At 36.8% G+C, this 17,719-nt stretch overlaps 1 protein-coding gene across 1 annotated transcript in view; it reads right to left on the reverse strand.

Moving 5' to 3' along the window:
• Positions 1-16,305: 16,305 nt before the first annotated feature.
• LOC139116695 (receptor-type tyrosine-protein phosphatase beta-like) overlaps positions 16,306-17,719 on the reverse strand; it is a 45,366-nt gene continuing 43,952 nt past the window's right edge. The window contains exons 5-6 of the mRNA XM_070679290.1: positions 16,912-17,211; positions 16,306-16,484 (exon numbers count right to left, since the gene is read on the reverse strand). The gene's annotated coding sequence lies outside the window, so the exon portion shown is untranslated. The remainder of the gene's footprint in view (positions 16,485-16,911; positions 17,212-17,719) is intronic.

The following is a 17,719-nucleotide window of genomic DNA, read 5'->3' on the forward strand; positions in this document are numbered from 1 at the left end:
AACATCTGTACCAAGTTTCATTAAATTTGATACAGTGGTTCTGGAGATAGCCCATTAATTTGGTAAGTTCATTAAATATGCAAATTTAAAGTTAATTCGCATGACACTGCTAAGTGTCTTTGTAAACTTATATGAGATTATGTACTAAAGATCTGTAGCAAATTTGATCAAATTTGCTGCATTTTTAGACATATCACCCTCATAACAACAAATTTATTAAATATGCAAATAAGAAATCAATTGATGCAATACTGACATATCTCATTGTGTGCTATCAGAGCTCTGTGTGACGAACATCCTAACAAAGTTTCATCAAATTTATTGCAGTGGCTGTAGAAACACGGACAGGCAGCTCTTTTACATAAAGTCATTGTCAATGACATAGTCCCCGCTTTATTAATAAAATGGCCGTCACACCAGCCATATTCGATCTGATCATGAGAAAAATGGATGTGCATATGTATGACATAAGGAGTACCGTTAAAGTCATTTTATAAGACACGTCTTTATTATGATGTTGCAAATTTTGAACCAGAATTATTTCTCAAGAGATGGGGTGCGACTTATAATATGTACTTTTTGCGTTTTTAAAGGGGCGTGCCACTAATAACATGGAAATTCTCAGATTATTTTTTTTTTGAGGAGAAGGGGGGGCCTACTGATAGAAGTTCGCCTTTATTGAATATATAACTTTAAAAGATAATTAAAAGAAGAGTTTGCTTATGGTAGTTCTCTTTTGGAGGATGTGGTTGCCCATGGTTGAGAAACATGTGAAGTGATACAATTTTATTGAACCCCAAGGAACAACAGAGTTTCAACTTTTGATGAATAGAGCTGACCTAAATGGTGGCTGGTAGTGTGACAGCTGTGCTGGAAAAGGGTGCGACTTATAATGCATACGTTTTCCATTTTTGAAATGTAAGGATTTCATCCTACTCAAGTCAATCAAAGGAGGGTGTGACTTATAATGCAGATGCGTCTTATAAAATGACTTTAACGGTAATCCTTGTACCAAGTTTGAATGAAATCACTCCAGGCATCTCTGAGATATTTGCGTGAACAGAAGGATGCATGGACAGATACACGTATACATGCACGGACATGACCAGACCAAACCGGCTATAAGTGTCCAAGACTGTCCATGGGGACTAATAATCATTGCATTACATTGATAGTCTAAATTCAAGTAGAACTTTGGTACAGCCAATGAAAGAAAATTTAATTTTGACCTAATTTATATGTACATGAAAGATATAACTCCAATACCGTTTTTGTAGATTGTCTTACGAAATACGATTATTTCAAGTTCAAACATGTAAAATATACAATAATCAAATTCTTGTGCCACAAGGATGGAACATTACTTACTTGTTCTTCTGATTTCAGAAACACCATCGCTCTCTACTCTTTCATCCTCAGCACCATCAACTCCACTGTAAGTGTACACACTAACAGTATACAAGCGACCTGGTACTAAGTTATCAAATCTCTGGCTTGTAGTTGGATGAGTGACATTGAATTCACGATCATTTTCACCAGACATACCACTTGAACATACCACTCTGTAGCCATCAAAATCATCTGTTGCTGCAGTCCATGTAACATCAAGTGAGGTATTGGAGAATCAATGGACCTTTTGACTGTAACACTGCCAACATCATTGGGTTCTGAAATGTAAATTGAACATACAAGGTTTATTAAAACATAGGGCCAAAGTCCCTGAAGCTACTATAGACATGGATACAAAATTAAGTATTTCCTGACTGTATGAAATTATCTCACTAAGGTCATCCTAGGGACCTGTAAACCAAATATTAAAACTGTCTGACCAGCGGTTTTGAAAAAACAAGCGACTCAACAGTTGACAGAGCTCTGCTGTGTTATGTAGAGAACATGACACATGTATTGATGAAGAAGGTGCATATCTTTGATATGGCCTGACCAAAAATGGAAAAAAAAATTCTGTAAAAATACAGATTTGCATATTTCATCACAATTTTAACAAATATAAGTTGGGTTATCCCTAGGGACCTGTATACCAAATAACAAAGCTGTCTGACCAGTGGTTATGAAGAAGAAGATTTTTTACCAAAAACGCCTTTTTGGTGCTAATTTGCATATTTTCAACAATATCAAAAATTAATAAAAAGAGTTTCTCAAAATCATATATTTTATCCGCACAACAAATATCAAATCAGTAAGTACTGCAGTTCTCAAGATATTTGAGTGGACGGACGCCTCACAAACGGACATACATACATACATACATACATACATACATACAGACTGACGACGGACGCCGGACGGATACCCATCCCAATAGCTTCTATAGACTATAGTCTATAGTAGCTAAAAATGGATAAAAATATTGTTTAAAAATAATACAAGGCATGTATGACCAAATTTTGAACATTTCTGACGGTATTTCAATTATACGAACACCCATGCCAAACATCACAATAATCAAATCAGTGGTTTTGAGGAAAAATTGAAAATAGTGGTTTTCACAAAAAAGCTAAAAAAGTGACTTTAAAATGATTCAATCAAAAACAGAAAAAAAGACCGTTTGAGACAGGCCCAAGTGACCACAGACCAAATTTCAGAAAAAGTTACTGAAGCGTTTCTGAGATACCTGCGTCCACGGCATACGGCCCACTATGTTGGGCATATTGGGCTGTGCCATCACATTAGTACCCTGTGCCCACAGGGCACAAAGAACTAAAAATTAACCTCAGCTTAGTTTTCTAGATCAAATTTCACTACGAATGTATGGTAAGGTAGGTTGGTTTATTCTGTATTCCAAGGCCTTTGGCCCATAATACAACAATAAAAAATAAAGGAATGTACATTTCAAAAATATGTTATCTGTGTCATAAAGTCTAATAAATTAAAGTATATAAATTAACTATTCAAATCATTTAACTCGTTACGTAATTTCATAGCATGAAATATAAAAGCAGCTAAACTTTGTAAGATTTGATCATTTTGTTGGGAAAGTAATTCAATGAACTTTTCTGATGATGGCGATTCAAAATAATACATTTGTAAATACTTTCCCCGCAAAGGTCTGGAAAAGAGAGCAACTAACAGGAAATGATATTCGTCCTCTACTTCGTTTGAATCACAGACAGTGCACAATCGTTGATCTCTTTCAATCCCATGTTGTCTATCACTTTCAATACGTAAGTTATGTGAAGAGCAGCGAAACCGTGCAAGCATTTGCATATGGATGGGAATTTTAACAGCAAAAATATATTTCTCAGGCTCTAAAGAAAGCTTAAAAGTACGATATGATATTAACTTATCCAAAGTACAGATTTCACTATACCAACTTGCAAACAAAACTTTTTTAAAATTTTTAACAAATGTTTCAGTAAAACTCTTAATATTGTTCACACTTTGATTTTCCCATACATTTTGAAGGTTACATACCACCAGAACTTCCTTCACCTCATGCACCCATGTTCGTTTTTCCTTGTTCCAGACATTTCAATATTGTACAACATGTCATAGCATTTCCTTGGATACCTGTACTTTGGCATACATTGTATTTACAAGTTTTGCCCAGTATTTACACAACGTTTAGCAGTATATAAATGTATAGAATATCTCCCACATTCTCCCAACACAGTGACATTTGGAGCTTTGCTAGAGACTCCCAAAAATACATGACAAGCAAACTGCTGTACTCTTTCTAAACAGTCATATTTCTTATAACCCCAAATCTCAGACGTGTAGGTTAATATAGGTAGGATCATAGTATCAAACACTTTAAAATAAACATCATAAGGGAACATACCTATCTTTTTTGTTGTTTTGACAATATTTAAAAATGATTTTTTTGCCTGTTGAGCAATAGTTTAGTTGCCATGGACCATTGCAATCGACATGAGAGTAGAATACCAAGATATTTGTAATAAGAAACTACTTCAACAGGCTTTCCGTTAAAATACCCTTTTCTGATTTGGACAGATGACCCCCAGATTTGAAAACAATAATTTTTGTTTTATCTAAATTTACATTTAACTTCCACGAATCACAATACAGCAAAAAACAGGATGGTTGAACAGTCTCATATACATTACGTTTACTTTTTTGTAAGTCCCACACAAGTTCTATAGATAACATTGTAGATAAAAGAGCCGACTCATTTGAGTGAAATACCAATCATGTAACACTCCACTCCACTGTTTATCCTTGTGTGTCTATAAAAACAGATTGGCATCAGTACGTATACATTGTATTATGGTTTGTTTAGCCAGAGTGCTGTCCTAATTAACTTCAGTCTCTACTATCAACTCAACAAGTAATTTATCAATTCCTTGTGTGTTCTATCCAGACACTCAAATGAGTCGGCTCTTCTTATCTACAATGTTATCTACAAAACTTGTATGCTACGTACAAAAAGTAAACGTAATGTATCTGAGACTGTCCAACCATCCTGTTTTTTGCTGTAAGAACTTAAATTATTCAGAAGGCGTTGTAATCCAATAATCGTGTCAGAAAAAAGTGTGACATCATCTGCAAATAAAAGGCAAAAGATTTCTACTAAATCTGGAGTAAGTTGTACACCACGTAACTCATTTCTGTGGAGCTCATTTGGCAACTCATTTATAAAAAAAGAAAACAAAAAGGGGCTTAACATGCACCCTTGACGAACTCCTATTGGACAGTCCACCCCGGGATCTCACGCATGCTTTTACATTTTTTATACATAGCATGAATCATATTAAACATTTTACCACCTATTCCCCCTTTTAGCAAAACATACCATAATCTCTGTCTTTCTACTGTGTCGAACGCCTTGGAGAAATCGACGAAAACACAATAAAATTTGCCGCGTTTAAGTGTCAGATATTTTTGTACAATACTTTGGAGAATAAAAATATTATCAACGGTAGAATAACCACGCCTAAAGCCAGCTTGTGTTTCATCAACTTTACCAAGAGTTTCGGCCCAAAAGGTCAAACGATTGTTGAGAACAGAGGTAAAAATTTTACTGAATACACTTAACAATGAAATGCCTCTATAATTTCCTGCAACATTTATTTGACCTTTTTTATGTAGAGGGACAATTATTGCTTTGGTCCAATCATCTGGAACAGTCCAGAATCAAACAGTTTGTTAAAGAGAACTATTAAACATGGCAACAAGTAAGTTTCAGAAACTTTGAAAAATTCTCCTAATAGTTCATCAAATCCAGGGGACTTGCCATTTTTAAGATGACGAATTGCTTTTAAGATCTCATGACCTGAAATCGGTCCATTTAATATGTCATAATCCACCTCTGTCATAAATGGAATAACATCCGTATTTTCTAAAAGATCCTTCAACTCATCAGATAAAGAAAAATCATAATTAGCCCCAGGTTTAAGAGATAACAAATTACTAAAATAGTCAAACCACTCATCTAGACCAATGGTGTTTGTTAGTGGTCGTTTAATAGTCAATTTTCTTATGGCCGACCAAAACAATTTCGAGTTGGACGCACAGTTTTGAGGCTAATTTAGATTTTTCTTCCTCAAAATAAATTTTTTGGAACGACATTTTTTACTCTACGAAAACGTCAATAAAGCATACTTTTTTGTTTTCAATTTCGAACATTCAGTATCGTACCACTGAGGTTGCTTCAGTTGATTTTTGAAATTTGGTGTAAGACGTTTTGCCATACCACATGCTGTCGCAGCTGCTTTGAATAAATTCCCAACGGTCGCAATGCAGTCACTAACATCAGCATTTGCATCAGCAATAATATCATCTAATTTGTTCACATTGTTATCCGACTGCAAGTGGTTTAAGAATACATTTTCTTTCTCTGAATCCCAAACATACTTTAATATAGATTCCCCATTTGATACATTTATTGTACTTCTGCATGTTATACCAAGACTAAAACACATTGGGAAATGATCAGATTCTGTTCGTAATTCAATCGAAAAAGACGTCACTTTTGAAAAGAGATCAGAGGAAACTAACGTATAATCTACAACACTTGTGCCAGCATTGGCAATACAGGTAAATTCCCCACAGTTTCTGTCAACACCTGTTCTACCATTTAAAATATGTAAATTGAAAGAACAGCAAAATGAAAGCAGTGAGCGAACGTAGCTATTTACTTCTTTGTCTTTAGATACACGTCGTTCGTTAAAATAATCTTTGTTATACAAAACAGTGTCATCTATAACATAAGTCGTGTCATCGTCAACAATGTAGTCTAATTGCTCACCAGTGCGAGCATTCATGTCCCCTGCAATAATTACATAAACCTCTGGTAATTTGGATAGTATATCAATAAATTCAGATTCTAACAACTCAATACCATTTCCAGACGAAAGATCTTCATATACATTTGAATAGATAGGTGATATGTATACGCTCCAAAATAGTACATCTTTATCTAAACCAAAAACAGTCCCATCAAAAAGAAGAAGAATACTGTCATGTAATTTACACTTTATACGTTTCACTTTGTCAGCAAACCTTTTGTGAACAATTGTACAAATTCCACCCGGATATCTACCTCGACAGGCTCTCCTCTGTCGCACAGAATTAAACACTTTATGATTAGGAAAACTTTTATCAAATTCACAGATATCACTACCCCAGGTTTCAACAAAAGAAACAACATCAAGATCAGAAATGAAATTAACAAAATCGAAAGAATATAGTTTGCTTTTAAGACCTTGTATATTCCATACCAAAAACGATACAGAGTCTGGGCCATGGCCGAATTCCTACGTAGGAGGATTTGGTTCTGGTGCCCTGTTGGATGCAGCTCGCCTCTGGTTCCGCGTAAAAGGCCGTGCAATTGTATCTGTTTGTTGCTGTCGTTCATTAGGTCTAGGTTCTCCGACACTTTTCTTGGACTGACGCTCAGCCGTATTACCCTCTAGAACTACTAATTTACCATTTTTATAATATGCCGTCTTTCCTTGTTTTTTGAGTTCAGATAGAGTTTTACGTTGGCGTTTCGTTATGTCATTACCTATGCCGATGTCTGCTTTTCTAAGATCAGCTCGTGCCGCCAGCGCCGTCATTTTATCGTCCCAGTGGTGAAATTTTACAATAACTGGTCGCGGGGAGCCTGACCAATTTATCACACGGTGTGCTCGGACTATATCACGTCTACTTCAGTTCTCATGCAGAGCCTTCCCGAGTCTTCTAGCCAAGCAAAACCGTGTTGCACAATGCAAAGCACCAGATTTGTCACACTAAAGATGCTGCCACATACCAGAAAACATGCCACCAATCTATACAATAGCTCATTTGCATGAGTCCACGTAGTCACTGGGCAGTACGTTTCGGTATGAACATTTTTCCAGCCTTTAGGGTGTATAAAGCAACCAATTTTGCACCTCCAAGTTCCAATATCGTCTCCCATCATTGACGGAATGTTCTTACTGGCTTTCGTCCGATTTGAACGCTAATACAGAGCAAAAAGCGAACTTTCACCAAGAGCTCAGCGCTTCACAACCTTACCGTTCGAAAGCGCCCTCACCAACCCAACCCCCCCCCCCCCCTACGAATTGATACCAAATATGACAAAATTATGTTCACGGCCTTAACTACTGTCTCACAACATATCGTGGGTTGGTATAGGTCATTTAAGGTCAAAGACTTAGAAAATTACCTAAATTATACAAATTTGGGGTTTCCCAACACTTTAAGAAGAAGATAACACCCTTCAGGACTTTTATACTAAATTACAAAGCTATCAGATGAGTAGTTTTTGAGAACAAGTTTTCTTGACCAAAATGACAAAATTGTCTTTAAAATACAAAATTGCACATTTCTAAACAATTTGAACATATCTAACTATTGTCATCCCTGGGCAACTATACACCAATATATAAACTGTCTGTCTGTCCAAGTTTTAAAGAAAAATATATTTTACGATTTTTGGACCAAAAATGACAAACATAGGGCCAATGTCCCTGAAGCTACTATAGACATGGATACAAAATTAAGTATTTCCTGACTGTATGAAATTATCTCACTAAGGTCATCACAGGGACCTGTGTACCAAATATCAAAGCTGTCTGACCAATGGTTTTGAAAACATAGGGCCAAAGTCCCTGAAGCTACAATAGACATGGATACAAAATTAAGTATTTCCTGACTGTATGAAATTATCTCACTTAGGTCATCCTAGGGACTTGTAAACCAAATATTAAAGCTGTCTGACCAGCGGTTTTGAAAAAACAAGCAACTCAACAGTTGACAGAGCTCTGCTGTGTTATGTAGAGAATAACCTTTTGTGACACATGTATTGATGAAGAAGGTGGATATCTTTCATTAACATTGTAAGTGAGTTCTGTTGAATAAGTTGAGACTGTACGTACTCAGAGAAAGCACACTGAAGAGACAAATGTTTGAAACTTAAGAAGTTCAAGGTCATCAAAAGCATTATAAGGAATCATGTAACTTTCATTGCACTGTTTACACAGATTGCACAATTGCTATAAATAGCACATGAGGAATCTTACAGCCAAGCTTTACCATAAAAACCCTATCACTTTGACCACTCTTTTAATTGACCACTCTATTTTTTTCCTCAAAAAGTAATTTTATTTTATCCTTACCAAGTCAACCATAAATGGAAATTAGAACTTTCTCTATCTCTATCTCTATTGACTATTTTGAGCAATTTCTTTTAGATAACATACAGGGCACAATAAATGACGGTTCAGAATATGTCAAAGTTGGGATTCAGGAAAGTTGCCTTTACATGTTTTAATCCTCCAAGATGGTAAGCATTTCACTATGAACTGTCAAAAAAGGTTGAACTTTCTGATAATTCTACATAAAAATTATTTTAGCTTTGATGATTTCCTAATTAATTCAATTATTTAAAATCATATTAATTATTTTTTTCTGGGTGAATTGATAGGGTTTATACAGTACAAGAATTACATACAATGCAAGTCAAATTTTGACCAAAAATGACAAAAAAATTCCTTAAAAATACACATTTGCATATTTCATCACAATTTGAACAAATCTAAGTTGGGTTACCCTAGGGACCTGTATACCAAATAACAAAGCTGTCTGACCAGCGGTTATGAAGAAGAAGATTTTTTATCAAAAACACCTTTTTTGGCATTAATTTGCCTATTTTCAACAATATCAAAAAATTAAAAAAAATAGTTTCTCAAAATCATATTTTTAATCTACACAACAAATATCGAATCAGTAAGTACTGCGGTTCTCAAGATATTTGAGTGGACGGACGCCTCACAAACGGACATACATACATACATACATACATACATACAGACTGACGACGGACGCCGGACGGATACCCATCCCAATAGCTTCTATAGACTATAGTCTATAGTAGCTAAAAAACGAGCGACTCAACAGTTGACAGAGCTCTGCTGTGTTATGTAGAGAATAACCTTTTGTGACACATGTATTGATGAAGAAGGTGGATATCTTTGATAGCTTATTTCAGGATAGCCTCACCAAAAATGGCAAAATTAGCTGCAAAAGTACGAAATTGAAGATTTCATCATAATTTCAATATATATACTGGTATATATGGGAACCTGTATACCTAATATCAAAGCTATCAGATGAGTAACATTTGAGAAATGCGCAGATGGTAGCTTTAGCAAAATCGACTAAAAATCAACTGAATATAAAGTAACATGGGGCCCGGGACACCGACGTCCTTTGTACCTCCTTACTGTTTATTAATTGCCATAAATGTGAAATTTGGCAAAAAGTCAAATTGTTTTGACATAAATGAAAGTTATTTGAACTGGTTGGTTACCGCTCCAGCATAAGTTCAAGTGTGGATTCTAAGTATCAACAACCTTGATATGAACCATTGACTAAAAAACATTTGCTTGTTACACTCACCACACTTGTACTTAGTATTTGGAGTGTACACCTATCTACAATACAATGATAAAAAGTTTGGACTCTGTAGGTCAACAGTGCATCTTTAATGTATGAGACTAAATAAGCTTACCCCTCAAGTATGTATAGGCCAAAAACAATATTTAATTTTGAATTATGTAGTGCAGGGAAGGACATACAATATGGTGAAAAGCAAACTAAATATAAAAACTGAATATACAATTATATGGAAATGTTGTTTTACAGTCATGAGTATCTGGTGTGTGCCGAGAGACAAATATTAAAATTGGACAGTATCATCCTGACCACAGTTTGTCTGACTGGTTGTTTCCTTCTGATTTTCTGACACGGTGATAGGTACAAAATATTATGCTATTCACGATAGTTATACAACATAGCTTGCATTTTGTTCACAGTTGAACTGAGTTTTACATGTAAGATAACTTTCTCGTAAACTGTAAATTCTGGCTTCTGGCAGCTCAAACGTCGCAATACTACATTTTTTGATATGATATGGAGTGATTTGCACACATGCAGTGACAGTCGATATATTCATAGTATGAGAGTCTACTGTACATTAAAGCATAGTGATGTTGACAACTACATGCATGCCAGTGCACGATTTCAAAGTAGCCAGGAGGAAATTCTAATGGTCTTTTAGTGGAAAATAGGTATTAAACGACAGTGAAACAAACAACATTAGTTATCGTGACCTTGCTAAAGTGCAATCTCGGATCATGTATGATCTGATGATCATGCCAAATTACCATGTCGGATTTAGCCCTGCGTACGATGCTGTGTGTTCCGCTACAGCTATTCGCCCGCTCACCACAGCCCTGCAAAGACCCGTACGTAGGGTCGGTGACTTCAAATCCATTTTGGGACTTGACGTAAAAAGCCAAATTACTGCCGAAATTCAGCGTTCTTGGGCCCAAGTCGTATCCCTGCCCGCCTCAGCTACTCGATCGCTTCCAAAAATGCCAGTCTTTTATTCACTTTTCGTAAATAACCGTCGATGTCGGCAACTCTCTCGCTAGCCCTGCGTACGTACGCAGTGTACGCAGTGCATTCCCTGTGTGCGTTCCTAACACACAGCATCGTACGCAGGGCTAGCGAGAGAGTTGCCGACATCGACGGTTATTAAGTAAAAGATGATGTCAAAATCAATGCACAACTGTCGAAATTACCCAAAATAAGCAACAGAAAACTAAAAGTTATCGCTGTGTCGAAAGGACAGTATATCAACATAAAAAGACGCTAGTCTGTTATGACATGGAGGCCGGAGGTAGACTAGAAGGACAGAGCATTCCCTCGCTCTCACCCAGCTATTAGTACGGGCCGCCGGTGGGATTGCCTCGCTATTAAAAGCAATGGATTCGCCGGTACTGGGGAGTACGGAGGCCATCATTCTTCAGTCTATCGAAGGAGCAGTTCGTGCCAAAAAGTACATGACAGCAATCAAATATACGCTAAAACCTGTAAAACGTCAAATTCGCAACTGACCGAGAAACATAACTTGTTATGTGCGCATGCGCATATTAAGGGGAGACCCATTTGATTTCGGGGGGGGGGGTATGCAGGAAGTGGGTATGGGAACTTTTTTTGTTAGAGAGACAGCATTTTTTTATTTCTACAGTCAGACCTGCATCAATTTTTTTTTTCAAATGGAGTAGCAGTGCAATTTTTCAAATTTAAGCCAGTGTTTCACATATCACAGGATGTTTTTATTTATTCATTTTACATTCCAACAAATGACAAACAAAATGGAAAGTCTATTATATATACAACTTTAAATTATAGAACACTTTCTTGGCAAATCAACTGTGATCAGTACTATACCTGCTTTTCTTTAAAACAGTCAATTCCTTTTAAGTTCTCAGGGGAGATGTTATCTTTTGTGGTCAGAGAAACAAGGCTCACACATTGTATTTAATTATATTTGTTGTTCCTCAATTTTCATTGTCAACTTGTAATCTTTCAAACATATTTATATTGAGAGAATAATGTATTGGTTTTAACACTAGTTTATTGACTCCTATCTTGTGTTTTAAATTTTCACGATTTAGAGAAGTCAAATAGTCCCATCTAGATATTGCCTATACCATTGAGATATTGCAACAGAAATCCTGAAACATGATTTCTTGGGTCAGAAAAGGGAAGGAAAACATCAAGTGCACCGAGGTGTACAGTAGTGAATGCTTATATCATAAGTGCTGGAAAAAAAACACATAAGAATTACTTGTGGTAAAAACATTTGCGTGCCTTTGGCAGCATGCCAGCAAAGAATACATGAGAATGAAGTTTCAAAATTTTGCTCATTTCAACAGCATTGCGACAATTCCTTTTTATTTCTGTCTGTTATGAGAATATTTTTTTCTCAAGCCATTACGGGCTTAATTTTTGTCTTTTATTTTACCTGGTGACAATTTTTTTCCTCGAAATCCTCCATACCCCCAGAAATCAAGTGGTTCTCCCCTAAGTGAGCCCCTGACCTATACGGGCCAGTGGATTACTTCCTCAGTAGAACTGATATGCCTGCCAGTACCGGTGTTTAACGCCTATGGAGGCCATCATTCTTCAGTCGATCAAAGGCGCCTTTCGTACCAAAAAATACACGACAGCTGCAAAAGTGCATCACTGTCAACTTCATAACTATAGAACATGTTGAAATACACAGTGAAACGTTCACAATGTAAAAATTGTGTCCATACCGAGAAACAAGATGGCGTCCATTTCGATTCTTCAACTCAGATTTTGTCCTACAGTTGTGCGCATGCGCAGACGGTAGCTTTGGCGAAAGTGAGGCAAAATCAAGTAAATATAAAATAAAATGGATAAAAATATTTTTAAAAATAATGTAAGGCATGTATCACCAAATTTGAACATTTCTGACGGTAGTTCAACTATACGAACACCCATGCCAAACATCACAATAATCAAATCAGTGGTTTTGAGGAAAAAGTGAAAATAGTGGTTTTCAGAAAAAGCTAAAAAAGTGACTTTACAATGATTCAATCAAAAAAAGAAAAAAGACCGTTTGAGATACATGCCCAAGTGACCACCAGACCAAATTTCAGAAAAAGTTACTGAAGCGTTCTGAGATATCTGCGTCCACAGCATACGGCCCACTATGTTGGCCGTATTGGGCCGCGCCATCACATTAGTACCTTGTGCCCACAGGGCACAAAGTACTAAAAATGGGTAAAAGTATAAAGGCATACATCACCACAATTTGAACATTTCTGACCATTTAGTTTATCTGTAGGAACCTGTATACCAAATATCAAAGCTGTCAGACGAGTGGTTTTGATGAAATAAAGTTTTGACCAAAAATGACAAAAAAATTCCTTAAAATACAGATTTGCATATTTCATCACAATTTGAACAAATCTAAGATGGGTTATCCCTAGGGACCTGTATGCCAAATAACAAAGCTGTCTGACCAGTGGTTATGAAGAAGATTTTTTACCAAAAACACCTTTTTGGCACTAACTTACACTTTTCAACAATATCAAAAAATTAAACAAAACAGTTTCTCAAAATCATATTTTTCATCTACACACAACAAATATCAAATCAGTAAGTACTGCGGTTCTCAAGATATTTGAGTGGACGGACGCCTCACAAACGGACATACATACATACATACATACATACATACATACATACAGACTGACGCCGTACGCCGGATGGATACCCATCCCAAGAGCTTCTATAGACTATAGTCAATAGTAGCTAAAAATTGCCCAAATTGGTAATTTTGCCAATTCTGTTGTACTTTCAACAAGTCAGAAGGGTAACATCCTTGCAAATATCCAACCTAGATTTGAGAGCAATTTGGCCTGCAGTTTCAAAGAAGAATTTTTACGTAAATGAGTTATCCCTAGGGACCTGTATACCAAATAACAAAGCTAAAATTCAGCAAAAATACAAAAGCGCAAACTGTCCACATGAATGACTTGTGAGGCCTAGCAGCTAGGCGATGTTGCCGTGAGTGTGTGTGTGTGGTTCGAATCCCGTTTGGGGTTATAGTAAAAAATTATATTTCTTTAACCTGAGTGGACAGTTCTGCTGGTGGATATTTACTTGTCCCCGAGTCTGTCTGATAGCTCAGTAAAAAGCTTCGTGCTTTTCCGATTACTATATGTGTGTGTACTGTGTCTGTGTGTCGTCTGCTCCACGCACACTGTGTTGTTCGGTCGCGCACAGAATTGTAACATCTAAGTCGGTTACTGTGACCAACTCTTTTGGGTTGGAAGCAGTGGCCGACTGGTTTTGTGTGAGGCCTAGCAGCTAGGCGATGTTGCCGTGAGTGTGTGTGTGGTGGTTCGAATCCCGTTTGGGTTATAGTAAAAAATTATATTTCTTTAACCTGAGTGGACAGTTCTGCTGGTGGATATTTACATGTCCCCGAGTCTGTCTGATAGCTCAGTAAAAAGCTTCGTGCTTTTCCGATTACTATATGTGTGTGTACTGTGTCTGTGTGTCGTCTGCTCCACGCACACTGTGTTGCTCGGTCGCGCACAGAATTGCAACATCTAAGTCGGTCACTGTGACCAACTCTTTTGGGTTGGAAGCAGTGGTCGACTGGTTTTGTGTGAGGCCTAGCAGCTAGGCGATGTTGCCGTGAGTGTGTGGGTGGTTCGAATCCTGTTGGGGTTATAGTAAAAAATTATATTACAACAGCGTAATCGTACACATTTTATTTGGCTTTATTTATGAGAGCGACTGTTTTGATTAAAGATATTTTGATTTATAAAATTATAACAAACTTTATTCCCCAGCCACTGGAAGTAGTGACAACCATATTTGCATATGAATAGAATAAGAAAAGGTCAACACTGAGCCCTTAAGCCAAACACAGAGGGTGAAGAGCTGGTCAATATAATTTCACTGCCCGTCGCTGTCGGCTCCTACTGGTGCCCGTCAGAAAATTCGCCTACTAATCACTGTAAACAGCCAACTACTCTTTATAAACATAGGGCCAAATTAATAGTCCCAGTCTCTTAAATGTTGATTTCGAACAAGCAGTAATGTCGATCGTGTGATTGTACACTCCGGGTGTACACTGCTCACCACGTCTGTCCGTCACTCACGAAACGGGCCCCTCATTATGATTTACTTGAACAAGTCGATATCTCAATACCAAAGACCACTGCTAGTTATGGAAACCACAAAATAACAACCCAAGATTCCACAAATATTTATTTTCGAACCAGTGGCAACATGGAGACAAATCTATCTTGTCTGCCATCCTTCATTGTGTGTCACGCCACTGTGTTTCATTGCTTTGGGCTAACACACGGGCGATGCACTGTACTGTCAATATGATTGCCACACGCATGCTTCAGTGAAAAGGGCGTGAGGAAAATACTTTCTCCGATCCGGTGCACATGGTGAGAAATTTCCCTAGCGAGGCAAAAAATACCAAACATGTTGAATATTTTGCACAACGGCACAAAAGGAAAAAGTCACGAAAAATCTCCCGTTAAGAGAATGGCTGAGCAAACAGCTTCGAATGAAATTTTACTCAGCGTACATAGCTACTTTCTCTCGTGTGTGGCAGGCTTATACGGCGTAATTTGCTGTCAATTCCTAATATCTACTTGGAAGTTATTACTGTCGCCTATTTTTTTTCTCAATTGGTTCGGAAACGTCACTCATGCCAACGCTCTGCTCGCTGACACGATCGAAATCTGCATCAGGTGGGAGCAAACGCCATTGCTGTGTATGGCGGTACCCCAGCCTGCGGGTGAACTGTGTACCTTTGATGACGTAACAACATGGCGGCAGCATTATTGCGGAAGCAGTAAAAGTTGCCAGCCGATAGCGCATATTAAAATGCGAATTTAATGCACAAGCAATGCACAAATGGCAAAGAAATTTGACAAATTGATATTAGATGGATTGTGCTACAGCACAAAAGGGTCAAAAAACGTTTTAATTTTCATGCCGTAGGCCCTTTAAGACAAAGCTATTGATAAATTATTGTGCAACAACATTCTGGAAACAAGGCATTCGCCAAAAAGCTGTGCTCAATTAGAATTGCATTTATCAATTACAAAAAATACTACACTTTGCATATTACAATCATTGCATTACATTGATATTTTAAATTAAGAACTTTGTTACCGCAAAAGTAGAAAATATAATTTTGACTGAATTCATGTGTACATGAAAAATATTAACTCAAATTTCATTTTTGCAGATTATAGAAGTTCATACAATAATTTCTAGTAGAAATATGTGAAGTACATACAAGAATAAAAGTCTTGTATTTAACAAGGACATAATATTATTTATTGATATAATATTACTTACTTGTTCTTCTGATTTCAGAAACACCATCGCTCTCTACTCTTCATCCTCAGCACCATCAACTCCACTGTAAGTGTACACACTGACAGTATACAAGCGACCTGGTACTAAGTTATCAAATCTCTGGCTTGTAGTTGGATGAGTAACATTGAATTCATGATCATTTTCACCAGACATACCACTTGAACATACCACTCTGTAGCCATCAACATCACCTGTTGCTACAGTCCAGCTAACATCAAGTGAGGTATTAGGAGAAGCAGTTGACCTTTCAACTGTAACACTGCTAACATCATTGGGTGCTGAAATGTGAATTGAACCAGGTTTATTCAAAACATATTTCTTAACAAATTTCAGGTAACATTACTTTCACTTCTTGTATAATTGTGTGCTTTCCTATTCAAGAAGTATTTCTTTAAGATGAAGCTATTAAAAATGATCATGCTATAGCAGTCTGAAAACACTGTATAATCAAACAAGCTGTGCTCAGTGTAATGCACTTCTCATAGGAGTCAATCTACATGCCACAAACATTGCATTTCATGGATATTTTTAATTCAAGAACTTTGGTACAGCCAATGATAGAACATAAAATTTTTGCCAGATATAGGAGTACATGAAAATACGAACTCCAGGTGTACAGATACTCAGACAATTATTTTGAGTTAATACGTTTAAAACTACAATTAGCAAACTCTTGAATTTAACAAGGACATTGTAATTACTTACTTGTTCTTCTGATTTCAGAAACACCATCACTCTCTACTCTTTCATCCTCAGCACCATCAACTCCACTGTAAGTGTACACACTAACAGTATACAAGCGACCTGGTACTAAGTTATCAAATGTCTGGCTTGTAGTTGGATGAGTGACATTGAATTCACGATCAATTTCACCAGACACACCACTTGAACATACCACTCTGTAGCCATCAACATCACCTGTTGCTACAGTCCAGCTAACATCAAGTGAGGTATTAGGAGAAGCATCTGACCTTTCAACTGTAACACTGCTAACATCATTGGGTGCTGAAATGTGAATTGAACCAGGTTTATTCAAAACAATTTTCTTAACAAAATTTCAGTAAAGTGACTTTCATTTCTTGTATAATTGTGTGCTTTCCTATTCAAGAAGTATTTCTTTAAGATGAAGCTATTAAAAATGATCATGCTATAGCAGTCTGAAAACACTGTATAATCAAACAAGCTGTGCTCAGTGTAATGCATTTCTCATAGGAGTCAATCTACATGCCACAAACATTGCTTTTCATTGATATTTTAAATTCAAGAACTTTGGTACAGCCAATGATAGAACATAAAATTTTTGGCCCGATATAGGAGTACATGAAAATACGAACTCCAGGTGTACAGATACTCATACAATTATTTTTGAGTTAATACATTTAAAGGCACCATTTTACAAGTGGTATAGCCACAAACTGATGACGTCAAATCACCGTACACAATACACAGTGCCATAATTACAAGGCGTCTGTGTTTTGTGTACGGCGATTTGACGTCATCAATTTGTGGCTAT

Source organism: Ptychodera flava, chromosome 2 (genome assembly GCF_041260155.1).
Source record: "Ptychodera flava strain L36383 chromosome 2, AS_Pfla_20210202, whole genome shotgun sequence".
NCBI lineage: Eukaryota > Metazoa > Hemichordata > Enteropneusta > Ptychoderidae > Ptychodera > Ptychodera flava.